General features: G+C 36.0%; 1 long non-coding RNA gene across 6 annotated transcripts in view; it reads right to left on the bottom strand.

Annotated features, from left to right (window-relative positions):
- LOC108314593 overlaps positions 1–17,246 on the bottom strand; it is a 180,369-nt gene that overhangs the window by 143,066 nt on the left and 20,057 nt on the right. Inside the window, exon 3 of one of the 6 annotated variants that reach the window (XR_005202623.1) lies at positions 9,459–9,601. The exons of the other annotated variants lie outside the window; for them this stretch is intronic. This is a non-coding gene — a long non-coding RNA (uncharacterized LOC108314593). The remainder of the gene's footprint in view (positions 1–9,458; positions 9,602–17,246) is intronic. 6 annotated transcript variants of the gene reach the window in all.

Here is a 17,246-nt window from a genome sequence, read left to right as displayed (position 1 = left end):
TTGTGCCTCTCATAGAATTTGGCTATGAAACCGTCAGGTCCTAGACTTTTTTTGGTTGGTAGGCTATTAATTGCTGCCTCAATTTGAGATCTTGTTATTGGTCTATTCAGGGATTTGACTTCTTCCTGGTTTAGTCTTGGGTGGGTGCAAGTGTCCAGGAATTTATCCATTTCTTCTACATTTTCTTTTTTATTTGCACAGAGGTGTTTATAGTATTCTCTGATGGTAGTTTGTACTTCTATGAGATTGGAGTGATGTTGCCTTTACCACTTTTTATTGCATCTCTTTTTTTTTTTCCCTTTTCTTCTTTATTAGTCTGGCTAGTGGTTTATCTACTTTGTTGATCTTTTCAAAAAACCAGCTCCTGGATTCACTGATTTTTTTTTTTTTTGAAGGTTTTATTGTGTTTCTATGTCCTTCAGTTCTGCTCTGATCTTAGTTATTCCTTGTCTTCTGCTGGCTTTGGAAATTGTTTGTTCTTGCTTCTCTAGTTATTTTAATTTTGACTTTAGGGTGTCTATTTTCGATCTTTCCTCCTTTCTCTTTTGGGCATTTAGCGCTATAAATTTCCCTCTACACACTGCTTTAAATGTGTCCTGGAGATTCTGGTATGTTGTGTCTTTGTTCTCATTGGTTTCAAAGAACATCTTTATCTCTGCCTTCATTTTATTAATTATCCAGTTGTTATTTAGGAGCAGGTTGTTCAGTTTCCATGTAGTTGTGCAGTTTTGAGTGAGTTTCTTAATCCTGAGTTCTAATTTGATTACACTGTGGTCTGAGAGACTTTTTATGATTCCCATTCTTTTGCATTTGCTGAGGAGTGTCTTACTTCAATTATGTGGTCAATTTTAGAATGGGTGTGATGTGGTGATGAGAAGAATGTATATTCTATTGATTTGGCATGGAGGGTTCTGTAGATGTCTATTAGGTCCGCTTATTCCAGAGCTGAGTTTAAGTCCTAGATATCCCTGTTAATTTTCCGTTTCGTCGATCTGTCTAATATTGACAGTGAGGTGTTAAAGTGTCCCACCATTATTGTGTGGGAGTCTAAGTCTCTTTGTAGGTCTCTAAGAACTTGCTTTATGAATCTGTGTGCTCCTGCATTGGGTGCATATATATTTAGGATAGTTAGCTCTTCTAGTTGCATTGATCCCTTTACCATTATGTAATGCCCTTCTTTGTCTCTTTTGATCTTTGATGGTTTAAAGTCTGTTTTATCAGAGACTAGGATTGCAACCTCTGATTTTTTTTTGCTTTCCATTTGCTTGGTAAATATTCCTTCACCCCTTTATTTTGAGCCCATGTGTGTCTTTGCACATGAGATCGGTCTCACACAACACATCAATGGGTCTTAACTCTTTATCCAATTTGCCAGTCTGTGTCTTTTAATTGGGCATTTAGCCCATTTACATTTAAGGTTAGTATTGTTATGTGTAAATTTGAATTAGCCATTAAGATGCTAACTGGTTATTTTGCCCGTTAGTTGATGCAGTTTCCTCCTAGCATCAATGGTCTTTACAATTTGATACATTTTTCAGTGGCTGGTACCAGTTGTTCCTTTTCAGGTATCATGCTTCCTTCAGGAGCTCTTATAGGACAGGCCTGGTAGTGACAAAATCTCTCAGCATTTGCTTGTCTGTAAAGGATTTTACTTCTCCTTCACTTATGAAGCTTAGTTTGGCTGGGTATGAAATTACGGGTTGAAAATTCTTTTCTTTAAGAAAGTTGAATATTGTCCCCCCCCTCTTCTGGCTTGTAAGGTGTCTACCAAGTTTTCTGCTGTTAGTCTGATAGGCTTCCCTTTCTGGGTAACCCAACCTTTCTCTCTGGCTGCCTTGGCATTTTTTCCTTCATTTCAACCTTGCTGAATCTGATGATTATGTGTCTTGGGGTTGCACTTCTTGAGGAGTAACTTTGTCGTCTTCTCTGTATTTCCTGAATTTGAATGTTGGCCTGCCTTGCTAGGTTGGTGAAGTTCTCCTGCATAATATCCTGAAGAGTGTTTTCCAACTTGGTTTCATTCTCCTCTTCACTTTCAAGTATATTGATCCAACGTAGATTTTGTCCCATGTTTCTTGGAGGCTTTTTTCATTTCTTTTTACTCTTTTGTCTCTAATCTTGTCTTCCTGCCTTATTTCATTGAGTTGATCTTCAATCTCTGATATCCTTTCTTCTGCTTGATCTATTTGGCTATTGAAACTTGTGTATTTTTCAAGGAGTTTTCATGCTGTGTTTTTCATCTCCATCACATTGTTTATGTTCTCCTCTAAACTGGTTATTCTAGTTAGCATTTCATCTAACCTTTTTTCAAGGGTTTTAGCTTCCTTGCATTGGGTTAGAACATGCTCCTTTAGCTGAGAGAAGTTTGTTACTACCCACTTTCTGAAGGCTGCTTCTGTCAATTCACCAAACTTATTTTCTGTCTGTTTCTTATCTCTTGCTGGTAAGGAGCTGTGATCTCTTAAAGGAGAAGAGGCATTCTGGTTTTTGGAGTTTTCAGCCTTTTTGTGCTGGTTTCTTCCCGTCTTCGTGGATTTTATCTTCCTTTGGTCTTTGAGGTTGGTGTCCTTTGGATGGGGTCTCTGAGTGGATGTCCTTTTTGTTGATGTTGATAGTCTTCCTTTCTGTTTGTTAGTTCTCCTTCCAACAGTCAGGCTCCTCTGCTGCAGGTCTGTTGGAGTTTGCTGGAGGGCCACTCCAGACCCTGCTTGCCTGGGAATCACCAGCGGAGACTGCAGAACAGCAAAGATTGCTGCCTGTTCCTTCCTCTGGTAGCTTCATCCTAGAGGGGTACCCACCAGATACCAGCCAGGGCTCTCTTGTATGAGGTGTCTATTGGCCCCAAATGGGAGGTGTCTCCCAGTCAGGATACATAGGGGTGAAGGAGCCACTTAAGGAGGCAGTTTGTCCCTTACCAGAGCTTGAATGCTTTGTTGGGAAATCCACTGCTGTCTTCAGAGCTGCCAGGCAGGGACATTTAGGTCTGCTGAAGCTGTACCCACTACCGCCCCTTTTCCCAGGTGTTCTGTTCCCAGAAGGTGGGGCTTTACTTATAATTCCTTGATGGGCTGCTGCCTTTTTTCAGAGATGCCCTGCCCAGGAAGGCAGTGCCTGCAGCTGCTGAGCTGTGTTGGGCTCTGCTCAGTTTGGATTTCTGGGCAGCTCTGCTTATTCTGTGGGGTTAAAACTGCCTACTCAAACCTCAGAAATGGCAAATGCCCCTCCCCTCACTGAACTCAAATGACCCAGGTTGAGCTCAGACTGCTGTGCTGGCTTTGAGAATTTCAAGCCAGTGGATCTTAGCTTGTTAATCTCCATTGGGGTGGAACCTGCCAAGTCAGACCCTTGGCTCCCCGGCTTCAGTCCCCTTTCCAGGGGAGTGAACAGTTCTTGTCTCAGTGGCATCCCAGGTGCCACTGGGGTATGAAAAAACAAAACAAAACAAAAAAAAAAACAGCTGTGGCTAGCTCAGTTTCTGCCCAAACGGCTGCCCAGCTTTGTGCTGGAAACCCAGGGCCCTGGTGGTTGTGTAGGTACCAGAGGTAATCTCCTGGTCTACAGATTGTGAAGACCGTGCAAAAAGTGCAGTATCTGGGCCAGCATGTAGGAAACAGTCTCAAATGACTTCCCTTGGCTAGCAGAGGGAGTTCCCCAGCCTCTTGCACTTCCTGAGTAAGGCGATATCCCATCCTGCTTTGGCTCACTCTCCTTGGGCTGTACCCACTGTCCAACCAGTGCCAATGAGGTGAACCGGGTACCTCAATTGGAAATGTGGAAATCATCTGCCTTCTGCATCAATCTCACTGGGAGCTGCACACCGTATCTCTTCTTATTCAGCCATCTTCCCCAGGAGACAAGAATGTTATTATTTTTTTAAATCTCATTTTTATTCCTTTGTCCTTGTGAGCACACTCACATCATTATTTTTAGTCATAAGATTTCCAAGTCACAATCATCTTATATAAAGGTTTTGTGAATATTTTGTGCCATTCTCTTTCTGAGAGAAGAGGGTTAAGAATAAATAATAAGCAGTTTATTTGGTTGACTGATATATTGCAAGATATCTACTTTATTTTCTTCCTAAAGCTACACAAACTATCCATAGCAACTGTCTACAGTAAAAGCAACACATCACCTGCTTGCTGCCTGCCTTAGCATCTCTCTACTACTCTCAGCTAGGGTCATTTGAGGGCCACTTACATGCCTTCATGAATGGAAATGAAGGTTGGGAAAAATAAGACGCTTAAATGACAGCCATTCTACCCAATCTACCTTACTGCTATTCTTTCTCTAAGTTTATGGGGAAGAGCCTTGAAATTCAAAATTAAAAGTAATATCACATATGAATGATTAGTGGTGTAAATGGTTAGTAGTATAAGCAGTTAGTAGTGAAAACCTAGGTCTTGTCTCCTGTGACCAATCCCTACTTCCTACCAGAGTCCCAGTGACTGGGTATGTCATATTTACTATGCCTAATTGATTATACATTCTTCATTCAATCATTTAAGAACTATTAATTGACATCTACTTTGTGACAGATATTATTCTAGGTAGTAGGAATACAACAGTAAGTAAAACAGAGAAAAATCTCTGCCCTTAGGACTTTCATTCCAGTTGAAGAGGTATCAGGGAAACCAGCATAGCTGGAGCAGGGTGTGCCAGGAGGAAAGCAGAACAAGATGGCATATTTCTTTACAAGAAGTAAAGGAGTTTAGTAAAGCAATGATTACATAGGCTGTGCAAATCACAGTAGGGAGTCTGGATTTTATTTTCAGTGGGATAGGAAGCTACTCAACAGCTTTGAGCATAAAAGTAACATGATCTTGTTTACATTTTAAATGAATTTCTAAGGCTGCCATGTGAAAGACTAGAGTGGGAGCAAAAAGTAGAGCTAGAAGGCTTTTGTAGTTGTCTACGGTAGACATGACAATTGTTTAGGACAAGGCAGTTGAAATGGCAAGTGGCTGATTTTTGCTAGACGGTTAAGGCAGAACTGAAAGAACATGCTAATGGATTGAACTTAGGGAGGGGAAAAGAGAAATCAAGGATGATTCTTAAGGTTTTTACTTGAGTAACTGTGTAAAAAGAGTGTCATTTGTTATAGAAACATCAAGTTTGGAAGGTTCAATTTTGGATCTGAGATATGTTAAGTTTGAGATGCCTATTAGACATTCTAATGGAGGTATCAAATTGGAAGTTGGATAGAGCCAGGAAGATGAGGAAGAAGATCATGATGGAGAAAGACATTTGTGACTTACCAGTGGATTTATGTAAGCTTTTAAGGAAATATATTTATTTGTTATGTTCTAAAGAGAGAATTCATTCCCTTGTGATACAAATACGGTATATTTCTTTGCATTTAAGTCTCAAAACACATCTTGTATAGATTATATTATTTTGATTGCAAGCAACAGCCAAAAAGAAAGAGAAAAAAATAAAAAGGACATTTATTAAAAGTAATCTTTCAGTTCTCGCACTGAATGAAAGAAAAAGTTAAAAACCTCAACTCAGGATAGGCCTTGAGCAACCAAGGCCTCACCAGGGACTTTAGAGGTAAGAGTTTGAGAAACTGACATTAATAATATTCAGCTCCAAAGACTTCAAGTCTGTCCAAGTCATGGTGATGCCCTAAAAAACCAGGTGAAGCACTGTCTTTCCTTCATCTATTAAGCAAAGGAGTAGAAATAAATCCTTGCTACTCAACATGTGGTTCTTCAGTGGACCAACAGCTTGTTTGGAATGCAGAATCTCAGATTGTACACTCTGGACCATCAGTCAGAATTTTCATTTCAACAAGATCCCCAAGTGATTTACATGCACATTATAGTTTGAGAAACATGGCCAGGTGCAGTGGATCACACCTGTAATCCCAGCACTTTGGCAAACTGAGGCAGGAGGCTCAATTGAGCCCTGGAGTTCAAAGCCAGCCTGGGCAACGTGGCAAGACCCAGTCTCTACAAAAGAATTAAAATATTAGGCAGGCATGGTGGTTCATACCTTTGGTCCCATCTACTCAGGAGACTGAGGCAAGAGGGTTGCTTAGGCCCAGGAGGTGGAGGTTGCAATGCAACAAGATCCTGTTACTGCACTCCAGCCTGAGTGACAAAAAGAGTAAGACCTGTCTCAAAAATAAATAAATTTAAAAACAAAGCTTGAGAAATTCATAACTAAATGGTTTTCCAGCCATAAAACACTCTGATTGTCTGAACTGGGGAGGTATTTTCATGCCTGAGTTAATCAGCTACATTATGGAAGCCTGTTTGGATTCTTCCCATTAACTTTATTTAAATCAGAATTATAAGCAGTTTTGCATCAAATGATCACAAAGTGTTAAATTGTTTACTTAGTGTATGCCTTGGTTATAATAATAAACTATAGCAACGTACAGACTTCTTGCACATCTGATGACCTTTCTTTCAAGGAAGTTCAGAGTTGCTTTTGAAGGAAACCTACTCTGGTGACTGACAGATTTATTGTAATTCATTTAGTCGTTTAAGATTCATATTTTTGGGAGTCTGATTATGTCAAATTTCTCTAAAGTCGTCTTTTATTTGTACTATACAGCTGCTTTCACTGATCAGAATTCTAAATTTGTAGCACTCTCTTTTTCATATTCTCTTCCTCACTTTTATGATCAGGTTCTTGGGAATTCACACTATCTACCCATTATTATAAAATAATAAGAATGAGAAAAAAATCTATAAATATTAATGCCATTGTTTGAGGAAAAGGAGTGCCAATTTTTATTTGATGAAAGTAAACATTGGCAGCTCATTAAAATTTTGGCTCAGAATCGTAGTCCAGAAAATCAATAGGTCTTGAAATGGAATGCAGACCTGCCTATGAACTCACAGTACCCCTACATAACTTCCATGATTACTTAAATAAGCTTGTCTAAAGAATCCTCATAGAAATATGTCTAGTAGATATGCTTTAAGGGAAATCTGTCAAATTTTTAAAGTAGATTAGCTATTATAATCACCCATTACATCATTTCTTGAAAGTGGCCCTTAAACTCCTTATATTAGAATCACCTTAGAAGCTTGTTAACATACAGATTCTATGCCCATTTCAGACCTACCAAATTCACCCTCAGGGGGTGAGGTCCAGGAATCTGCATTTAAAAACAGTTCCTTAGGTAAGCCTTATGCACACTAAAGTTATAGAATCACTGTATTAAACATTATATTTCAAGTTTAGTTTTCCACTGACAATAGCGTCAATTTCCAACGACTGAGCAAAGCGTTCACCTTTACTGTTTCACATTGTATTTGTTCAGACTCTCTGAGCTTCACATGGGAATGACATTTTGACAAGTACATGGCTTAATTTTTTTCTACTTTTCCAAAGGCTTTAAACAAATATTGTTTCTTGACAACTCATTAACGCAATATGTACCAAGGCATAACATTTCCAGAACACCTAAGAAAATTGCCTTAGTCAGGATGAGGAATTAATTTTTATAGAGCATCACAGATACCTCACATATGGGGATGGGGGAGGGTAAAGGAAAACTATGAAAAGTGTTCAATTTAATATAATATTTCAAAATAAAAAATACATCTCCTTTAAAATTTAAGAACACAAAACTTTCAAAAATTGATGCAACTGTATTATTTTTCATAATATTTGCTTATTAACTCCATAATAGAGAGAAGATGGAAGTTCTTTCATTATCCCCATATAAAACAATATGGATATCTCTATAGTGGCTCTAGAGTGCTTACCACATAGTACATGTGGAAAATACATATTATTTGAATGAATAAATGGCATATACAATATGTGCATTGTATAGCTTTTTGTAATCTGATTTATTTCCTTTATCAATAGACTATATAATTTTTCCATAACAATAGACTGTAATATTCTATTATATGGATGTACCATAATTCACTTAACCAATCCTCTGCTAGTAAACATTTACTTTTCATTTTATACTACTAAGGCAATTCTAAAATAAACAGTTGTACAATTATCTGGTTATTTTGGGGGGGAAATTCCTAAAGAAGAATTGCTGAGTCAAAGCTAATATATATTTAAAATTTTGATTCATGTTGTCCTCTTGAAATGTTGTTCAATGCCATTACAATGTATAACTCACTATTTCCCCACAATATGTACTTTTATCAGTCTAATAGCCAACAAATGTAACTTCATTATTTTACTCACATGTGTTTAATTTCTAGTAACAGCATATCTGTTTTTTAAATATTAATTATCCCACTTGTAATTTTTTTATGAATTTCCTTTTATGATCTTTAACTCTTTCTAATGAAATAAAACTGGACACTGCTTTAACATTTTTTTCAAAGCACACTTATTTCTTATTTATTTTTTAATTGACAAGTAGAAATTGTATATATTTATGATGTACAACATAATGTTTTGATACATAAAACAGGAAACTTTAAATTTTAATTAGTAAATATAACACTACAGCAAAACTTCAATGTTATAAACACAAAGTAAGGAAGACACATAGATAACTGAAATAAAAGAAAATTGAAAAATACATATATATATAATGAGACAGAGATAGTGAAAGACAGTGAGAGAGGGAAGAAAAAGGTCACATAAGCAGAGGGATACATCAAAATGGACATAGAAATCGAGAACACAAAACACATATACATCTACACAGGAAGAGAGAGAAGCAGACATAAAGACATAGAGAAATATTCACTGATAAAGGCACAGACAGAGATCAAAATAAACAGATATACCAAAATAAAAATAGATTGAGCACAGATGAAAAAGCACACATACAAGCACATAGGAAATGACACATAGTCAGATATGTATACCCAGTTTTATAGAGTGAGAAAGCCACATTTTAAAAATACAGCACAAATACATAAAGAAAAAATACCAAAGAGAGAGATGCAAGAAAAGATGTGCAGAAAGACTTGCAACTTGGGGATAAAGAACTTGAGAGAAGACACCTGTCATAAATTAAGATCTTTAAAATATGGTTTTTAAAGATATACATACTAAGGATTTTTAGTTATGTGGCACTATCACCCCCAGAAGTGAAAGTTAAGGTAATATTTCTTGCTCTTCCTCTGCAGATCAGATAAACCAAAATCAAGACTCAACTATAATCACAGACCTAAATTTCCCTCTTTATTCTGGAAAAAATACTAAAAAAAAGGAGCCCTACTAATAAATTACTCACCCAGCCCCCCAAAAAAATAACTCAGAAAGTTTGATTTGACTAGTCAACATACATGCACTAATAATTTATCTATTTTCTTTTTTATTTAGACATAGTCATGGAATATGAAAAATAACTTTAAAAAAGGTGTAAGCCCTATATAGAGAACCACAGGTCTCACTAAAACTGTATCTATCACTAAATACTAATGCCAAATTGATGCTAACAAATCTATTCATTTCTGAATTGCCATTGGGAAGGAAAGAAGGGAAAAACTGAGATAGCAGCTAATTTAACTTACATTCCCACCAACAGCGTTAAGTGTTTCATTTTCTCTTCAGTTTCATCAGCATGTGTTGTTTTTTGACTTTTTAACCATAGCCATTTTAACTGGTATGAGTTGCTTGGAAAGCAGTCTGGAGATTTTTCAGAGTTATCTTAGACCTATTAGTGGGTATACACACAAAAGAAAGTAAATAATTCTACCAAAAAGACACATGCATTCATCTGTTCATTGCTGTGCTATTCACAATAGCAAAAGCATGGAATCAATCCAGGTGCCCATCAATGATAGATTGGATAAAGAAAGTATGGTGCATATATGCCATAAAATACCATGCAGTCATAAAAAACAACTAAATTATGTCTTCTGTAGCAACATGGATAGGGCTGGAGGCCATCATTCTAAGCAAATAGATGCAGGAAGAGAAAACCAAATACCACATGGTCTCACTTATAAATGGGACACAATATGGGAACAAGAGATACTGTGTGCCACTAGAGGGTGGGCAGGGAGATTAAAAAGTACCTATCAGGTACTGTGCTCACTACCAGGGTGACAGGATCTGTAATGCAAACCACAGCATCACACAATATTACTATATAATGAATCTGTACATATATCCCCTGTATCTAAGATAAAAGTTCAAAGTTTTTTGAAAAAGTGAATACCAAAAAAAAGAAGCAAAATAGCAACTGAAAATCAAGCATCTGACAAGATTACAGTAAAAGTTAATCTACTTTGTTTCAGTTCAAGTCTGTGAGAAGGAAGAAAGTTCAAAAACCTCTGGTTGCTATAGCCACCTTACTATTGAGTTTATCAACACTGTGGAAATTCTATCAAACACTCATCAATCAACTATTACAAATGGCTAAAAACAAACAAAAGAGGTAACTAGAAAAATAATTGATTCAGCCTTACCGTACAAGACACTGCCAAAGTATTGCAAAGATGCATAAATATTTTGAAATATGTTTAAATAATGTGTCCTGACTGCCAGTAAAATTTTTCCAAGCAAATGTTATTAAAAAATGTTTGGGCTATCCACAAATGTTTTCACAAGCATTCCTACTGAAACCTCAGAAAAAACTCTGGCCAACAGAAGAACTCTTAAGAAAGAAGTACTGAATAGAAGGTGATCTAAGGGAATGTAGACAGGAATATGTGAGCTATTAAGATGGTCCAGAAATAAATGCATGTTTCATGAAAGCTTTTGAAACATATAGTCCTGGCTAAAAAATAAAAAATAAAACATATTTAGACAGTGAGGATACACTCAACAAAAATGTTTGTTTGTTGGTCCTAACATTTTATTTTGCATGTACTTGCCAGAGCAGGAATTGATCAAAACAAGATAAATGCCAACATCTCACAGAAAGAAAAATTACAGTAAATTTGTAAGTTTTAAAGATGAGAAAATGTGCTTCCTGAACATAGAGCAAAATTTAGGTATTTGTTGCTTATTTAAGGTAATAACAATTTTACCAGCATAAGACCAGAAGCACAAAAAGTTTTAAAATATCAATTATATTATACATTACTATAGATTTTACATTCACAAGAGCTGCATAATTCCTTCAATTAACTCACGTAACACTTCTCTGAGATAAGCTGATAAGAAATATTATTATCCCCATTTCACAGATGAAATTATATTTGCTGGATAAGTCTGTTCTGACTCTTTTACATTACATTTGCCTCTCAGCATTATAAAATATACTTTTAAAACACTATTTTTGTTATTTTTAGAGAAAAACCTTTATGGTATTACAATATTGACAAGTATTAAGAAAATAACTTGTATGATAAAGGAAAAAATTAGGAATCGTAGGAAAATATAAAAGCTTATTTATTCATACATTTCTTTAATTATAATTGTTAGAATACCTGCTGTCTATACTTTTTCATCCTATATCATAATCATCATAAGTCCTAAAATATATAAAGACCTATTCATTTTTCCAATTATCATTCTTAATTTCTTGATATAAACTGGGCCCAAATCATAAATGTCATATACAGAAGTTCACACTTAAAGAATTTTCTCTCACTTGACTTGCCTAAGTTTTCTGGTCTCCCTTCACTTCTCTTTTACTCCCCCACCAACACCTCTTAAATACAGTCAGTTCATAGGTTCTGGCATCAGTTTGTACTTCTATGCCGACTATTTTGCTGACTCCCGACACTTACTTGCAGGGCCTCATCCCCCACCTGCCCCCCTCAGAAAAGAAAAGGAATAAATGAAAGTATAATATTTTTTATTCTTAATTGATCTTACATAATGGTTTGTTCAAAATAAGAATATCAATAATGTATTCAGGTGTGTAATTATGCATGCTTACATATAAGTGAAATGAATGATACAATGATACAAGGGATTAAAGAGAAGAATTAGGATTATTTTGTTATCACAAGGTATACACACTATGTGTGAAATTATATAGTGTGATGAAAAGTGGACTTAGATTAGTTGTATATGTAGATCATAAACCCTGGGGTTATCCCTAAAATTTTTTAAAAGAAATATATCTAATAGGTTAAGAAATAACAATCATGCACTTGGAAATTCAGGACTGGAGCCGAGAGACAAGTGGGGCCAGAAATAAAGGTATGCTGCTTTTTCTCGCAACCCACTATGGCCTTTTAGTGGGATCAGTAGAAGATGGTTTTTCTCCTCTTGGTATAAACAAAGGTGCCAGGAAGTGTTGATCTGTCACCTAGGTTGGAATTCAATGACACGATATTGGCTCACTGTAGCCTCCACTGTCACGTCCTGGGGTTCAAGCAATTCTCCTATCTAGCCTCCTAAGTAGCTGGGACTACAAGAGTGCACCACCATGATGGGCTAATTTTTGTTATTTTTAGTAGAGATGGGGTTACCCCATGTTGCCCATGGAGGGTCTTAAACTCCTGGACTCAATCCACCCACCTTAGCCTCCCAAAGTGCTGAAATTACAGGCGTGAGTCACCACACCTGACTACATGTACCATAATGATGTTAAGATATTAATAATAAAGAAAAGTGGGCCAGGTGCGGTGGCTCACACCTGTAATCCCAGCTCTTTGGGAGGCAGAGGTGGGCAGATCACCTGAGGTCAGGAGAGTGCGACCAGACTGGTTAACATAGTGAAACCTCACTTCTACCAAAATATACAAAAAAAAAAAAAAATAGCTGGGCATGGTGGTGCATGCTTCTAATCCCAGCTACTTGGGAGGCTGAGGCAGGAGAATTGCTTGAACCCAAGAGACGGAGGTTGCAGTTAGCTGAGATTGCGCCATTGCACTCCAGCCTAGGAGACAGAGCAAGACCCTGTATCAAAAACAGAAAACAAACAACAAAAAAATATTATGGTATATTTGTCACAATTAATGAACCAATACTAATATATTATCATTGACTGAAGTGAATACTTTATTCAGATTTCCTTAGTTTCTACCTGTCTTTTTTTCTGTCCCAAGATCACATCCAGGATACCACATTATATTCAGTAGCCATGTCTCCTTAGGCTTCTCTTGGTTGTGATGGTTTCTCAAACTGTCCTTGGTTTTGATGACCTTGGCAGTTTTGAAGATTATTGATCAGATATTTTGCACAATTTTTCTTGACAGATATTTTTCAATTTTTTTTTTTTTAACAATTAGACGGGGGTAATATTTTTTGGAAGGAAGACCACAGAAGAAATATGGTATTACCACATCACATCAAGGCTACATACTACCAAATGTGGTTCATCACTATTGATGTTAACCTCAATCACCTGGCTTAAGGTGATATTTGTCAGGTTTCTCCACTGTTAAGTTACATTTTTTGGTCTCTTTTTCTAACACTCTAGCTTTTGGAAGAGTTTTCTCTTACATTTTTAACTGAATATTTTCTATATAAGTGAAGCTTATTGAGCTTAGTATTTACATATTAACACTAAATTATAAAGAGTAGACAAACAGTTGCCAATTACAAAATATCAATGAAAAATTAGAGTACTATCATTAGTAATGCACAAGAAAATATGTTTTTTCAATCTAGTTTTTAAAAAAATACTTGCTTTGTTGTGGCTTAGCAGTATTACTATAATTAATTTTTAGAAATAATAAATTTGGGGCCCTAATACTTTCAAATTTCATAAAATAATAGTAGACATTCAGAGCAAATGCCAGGTTATGATTAAAGAAAGCTGCCCTGATTAAAATATGATTCCTTTAGAAGTGTTGGTGTATGGTAAGAAATATCCTGTCCAACTCTACCTATTCTGGTGGATTATTTCACTCCTCGCTAAATATTTTAGTTACTCTCTGTATTTGTTAACTATTGCTGCATAAGAATTCACCCCCACAATTTACTGGTTAAGGCATTAAGCGTTAATTATCTCACAGTTTCCATGGGTCAGGAATACGGACATGGCTTAAGCGGGTCCTCAGCTTCAGGATCTCTCACAAGGCCACAATCACGGTGTCAACCAGAGTTACTGTCATTTCATGCTTCAATGAGGAAAAATCTGCTTCCAAGCTCACTGTGGTTGTTTGCAGGCTTCGGTTCCTCATGGGCTATTGAACTCAATAGGAGAGGCTCAGTTCCTTGCTGGGAATTGGTTGGGGTCCACCTTCAGTTCCTAGCCATATGAGTTTCTTCAAAACGGTAGCTTGCTTCATCGATGTGAGGAACCCAAAAAGTCAAAATAGAATGAGAGAGTACCCACAAGAAAGAAAAAGCTAGTAAGACTCAAGTAGTAGTCTTTCCTAACTTAATTACCAACTTGACAGCCCATCACTTTTACTGAATTCTATCTGTTCTGGAAGAGGGTGATTAAGTCCATACCAATTCAAGGGAAAGGGATGACACAGAGGTGTGACATTGGAAGCTATGTCATAAACTGCCTACCACATTATCCCTGTGATGTTCCTTCCTATGGGAGGATTCTGTATTTCTATCTGTTGAACAAAGGAATGACTATGTGACTTGCTTTAAGCTCATGAACTCTGGACAAAAATAACACATTTTATTATGTTTTAAGGCATTCAAAAGCTTATATTATAAAAATTACCTCAGAAAGGTTGAGATTTCTAGAATGGTGAACAGATTGGCAAATCTTCTCCCCAAAAAGCAAAAATAAAATAATGCACTTGAAACAAACAAACAAACAAACAAACAAAAAAACCTCCCAAATGTCAAAATCAACCAGAGGCATACAAATAATTTAAAAACTTGTATTTAAGAAAGCTATTGAACCTTGGGTAAGAATGATATTATTTAATGGCATTTTAGCCCACACTACCCTTAAGACAGGATGGACCAGGAAAACCATCATCTTTACTGCCAAAATGGACTGGCTTGATTTGGAGTAGAGTTGGAAGTCCCCATGGCCAGGGCACTGTCAAAAACAAGTGATCTTGGTGACAAATAATTGGGGAGGGATGACACCTTAGGATGTAATGATGCTTAGAGCAAGAAACAGATTAGCAGACTAGTCATACATTTAACAGGAAAAAATGAAGAATGTGACAGCTTTCCTTATATTCAACACAAAAATTAACTCAAAATGGATCATAAATTCAAAGGTAAGAATGAAAACTATAAAACTTCTAGAGAAGCACATAATAGAAAATCTTCATGGCCCTGGAATTTGTTGGATTAGGCAAAGAGTTCTTAGATATAACATCAAAGGCATCATCCATAAAAGAAAAAAAAGATAAACTGGATTTCATAAAAATTTTAAAAATTCTTGTGCATCAAAAGACACTTAAGAAAAATGAAAAAACAAGCCACAGACTGGGAGAACATATCTGCCAATCACAGACTTGATGAAAATGTAATCCAGAACATATGAACTCTTTTAATTCAGGGAGAAGATAACATACAAAAGAATTTAAATACACATTTTGCCAAAGACACGGTTGATAAGTACATGAAAAGAGGCTCAATCATATTAAGTTATTTGAATTAGAAAATGCAAATTAAAACTGTAATGAGAAATCACTTCATACATACTAAAATGGCTACAATAAAAAAGACAAACAAAAGTAAGTGTTGGTGAAGATATGGAGAAACTGTAACCCACATATGCTGCCAGTAGGAATATAAAATGATTTGTCACTTTGCAAATGTTCAACAGTTTCTTTAGAAGTCATAAAAACTACTGACATGCTACAGCACAGATGAACCTCAAAAACATGCTAATTGAAAAAAGTCAGACATAAAAGATTACATATTATATGTTTTCATTCATATAGAATATCTATAAAAGGCATATTTTTAGACAAAAAGCAGATGACTTATTGTCTAGGGCTGGGTGTAGCAATGAAGATTCACTGCAAATGGGCACAGGAGATGTTTTGGGGGCAATGGACATATTCTAAAAGTGGACTGTGGTGGTCAGTTGCACAATTCTGTAAATTTACTAAAAACATTGAATTGTACACTAAGAATGACTAAATGCATGGAAATTACACTTCAATAAAACCATTTTTAAAAAGGAAAACATCTATGTATGGTTTGCCACACTTCTCTTCTCTGTGTCAGGACAATGACTTATGTTCCAGATAGGAGCTGTTTCAACAGCCTGGGTGCCAGAATGAAGAATGTAAGAACCAGAGTGCAGGTAACTTACGATGGATGTGAACAAGAAAATAACCTTTGTTGCCGTCAGTCACTGAGATTGAGATTTGGGAATCATTTCTTACCCCAGTATAACATAGTCTATCCTGACTGATAGACTTATCTTCCTGAGAAATAAAATGTATCATTACATATTGATGTTAATCAAGAACTTTCATTTAAGAAGTAAAATTATTATTATAAGTGCATTTTCTATAATTTCATAATATAACTTTATGGTTCCTTGAGTTAAAAATATGAACTTTCTGTTATATCTTTTTAGGTTTCATGTGACTCTAAATCATATGACAAGATTATTTACATATATTTTCATAGCACTTTGCCTAGAGTTGAGCATATATTAATGAACAAGATAGACATGGCCCCTAACTTCAGAAAGCTTATAGTTAAAAAAAAATGTTTACTGTTTGCTTTCTATAATCTATTTTAAAACAACTATATATTTATTTTCACGTCCCATGATAGTTTTTAAATTAAAGGAAGTAGATGATCTTTCAGTTTAAACTTCTGTGACTATCACTTCTCATTTACAAGATAATTTTTACAATTCATATTTTAATTTGTATTCATTTTTCATTTCTGCCAGCAGATGGAACCCTTTAGATTTATTTTGTCTCAAACAGCACTATATAAACTTTTGTGATTTCTTCTATTTTTTAAGAAATCTTTTTCTTTGATTTAATATTTATTTCTAGAACACAAGTTGATGATAATAGGCAAAGATAGTCATTCTACATTCTTAAAAAAACCCCTTCACATTAATAAAATTCATATCAGCATATTCAATTAAAGAATATTCAATTCAATATTTACCTGTTCACCCTATTTCATTACCCTCGATCCCTACATTCACACATACACAAATAAAGTTGCAAGGCACATGGCCTCAGAGCCAAACGCTGTATTCCCTAAGGTGTTATGGTACTTTGCAGAAACATCTGTATGCATCTCTTTAAAAGTGTAGAGTAAAAGCCCTATTCTAGGAGCAAAACTGCACTAGACTGTGGCACTCCAAAGCATGGTCAAGAAGCAGCTCTCCAGCTTTGTGGCAGCTTCTCTCTGTACACAGCAACACTTGAGTTAAACCATGGTTGCTGGGTTGAGGCAAAACAGCACAGGAAAAGGGATGATTTAACTTCTATTAGAAGCTACAGGCCAGACACAGTGGCTCATGTCTGTAATCCTAGTACTTTGGGAGG

Source organism: Cebus imitator, unplaced genomic scaffold (genome assembly GCF_001604975.1).
Source record: "Cebus imitator isolate Cc_AM_T3 unplaced genomic scaffold, Cebus_imitator-1.0 Scaffold157, whole genome shotgun sequence".
Taxonomy (NCBI): Eukaryota; Metazoa; Chordata; class Mammalia; order Primates; family Cebidae; genus Cebus; species Cebus imitator.
Note: the sequence above shows the minus strand (reverse complement) of the source record. Positions and strands in the feature narration are given on the sequence as shown.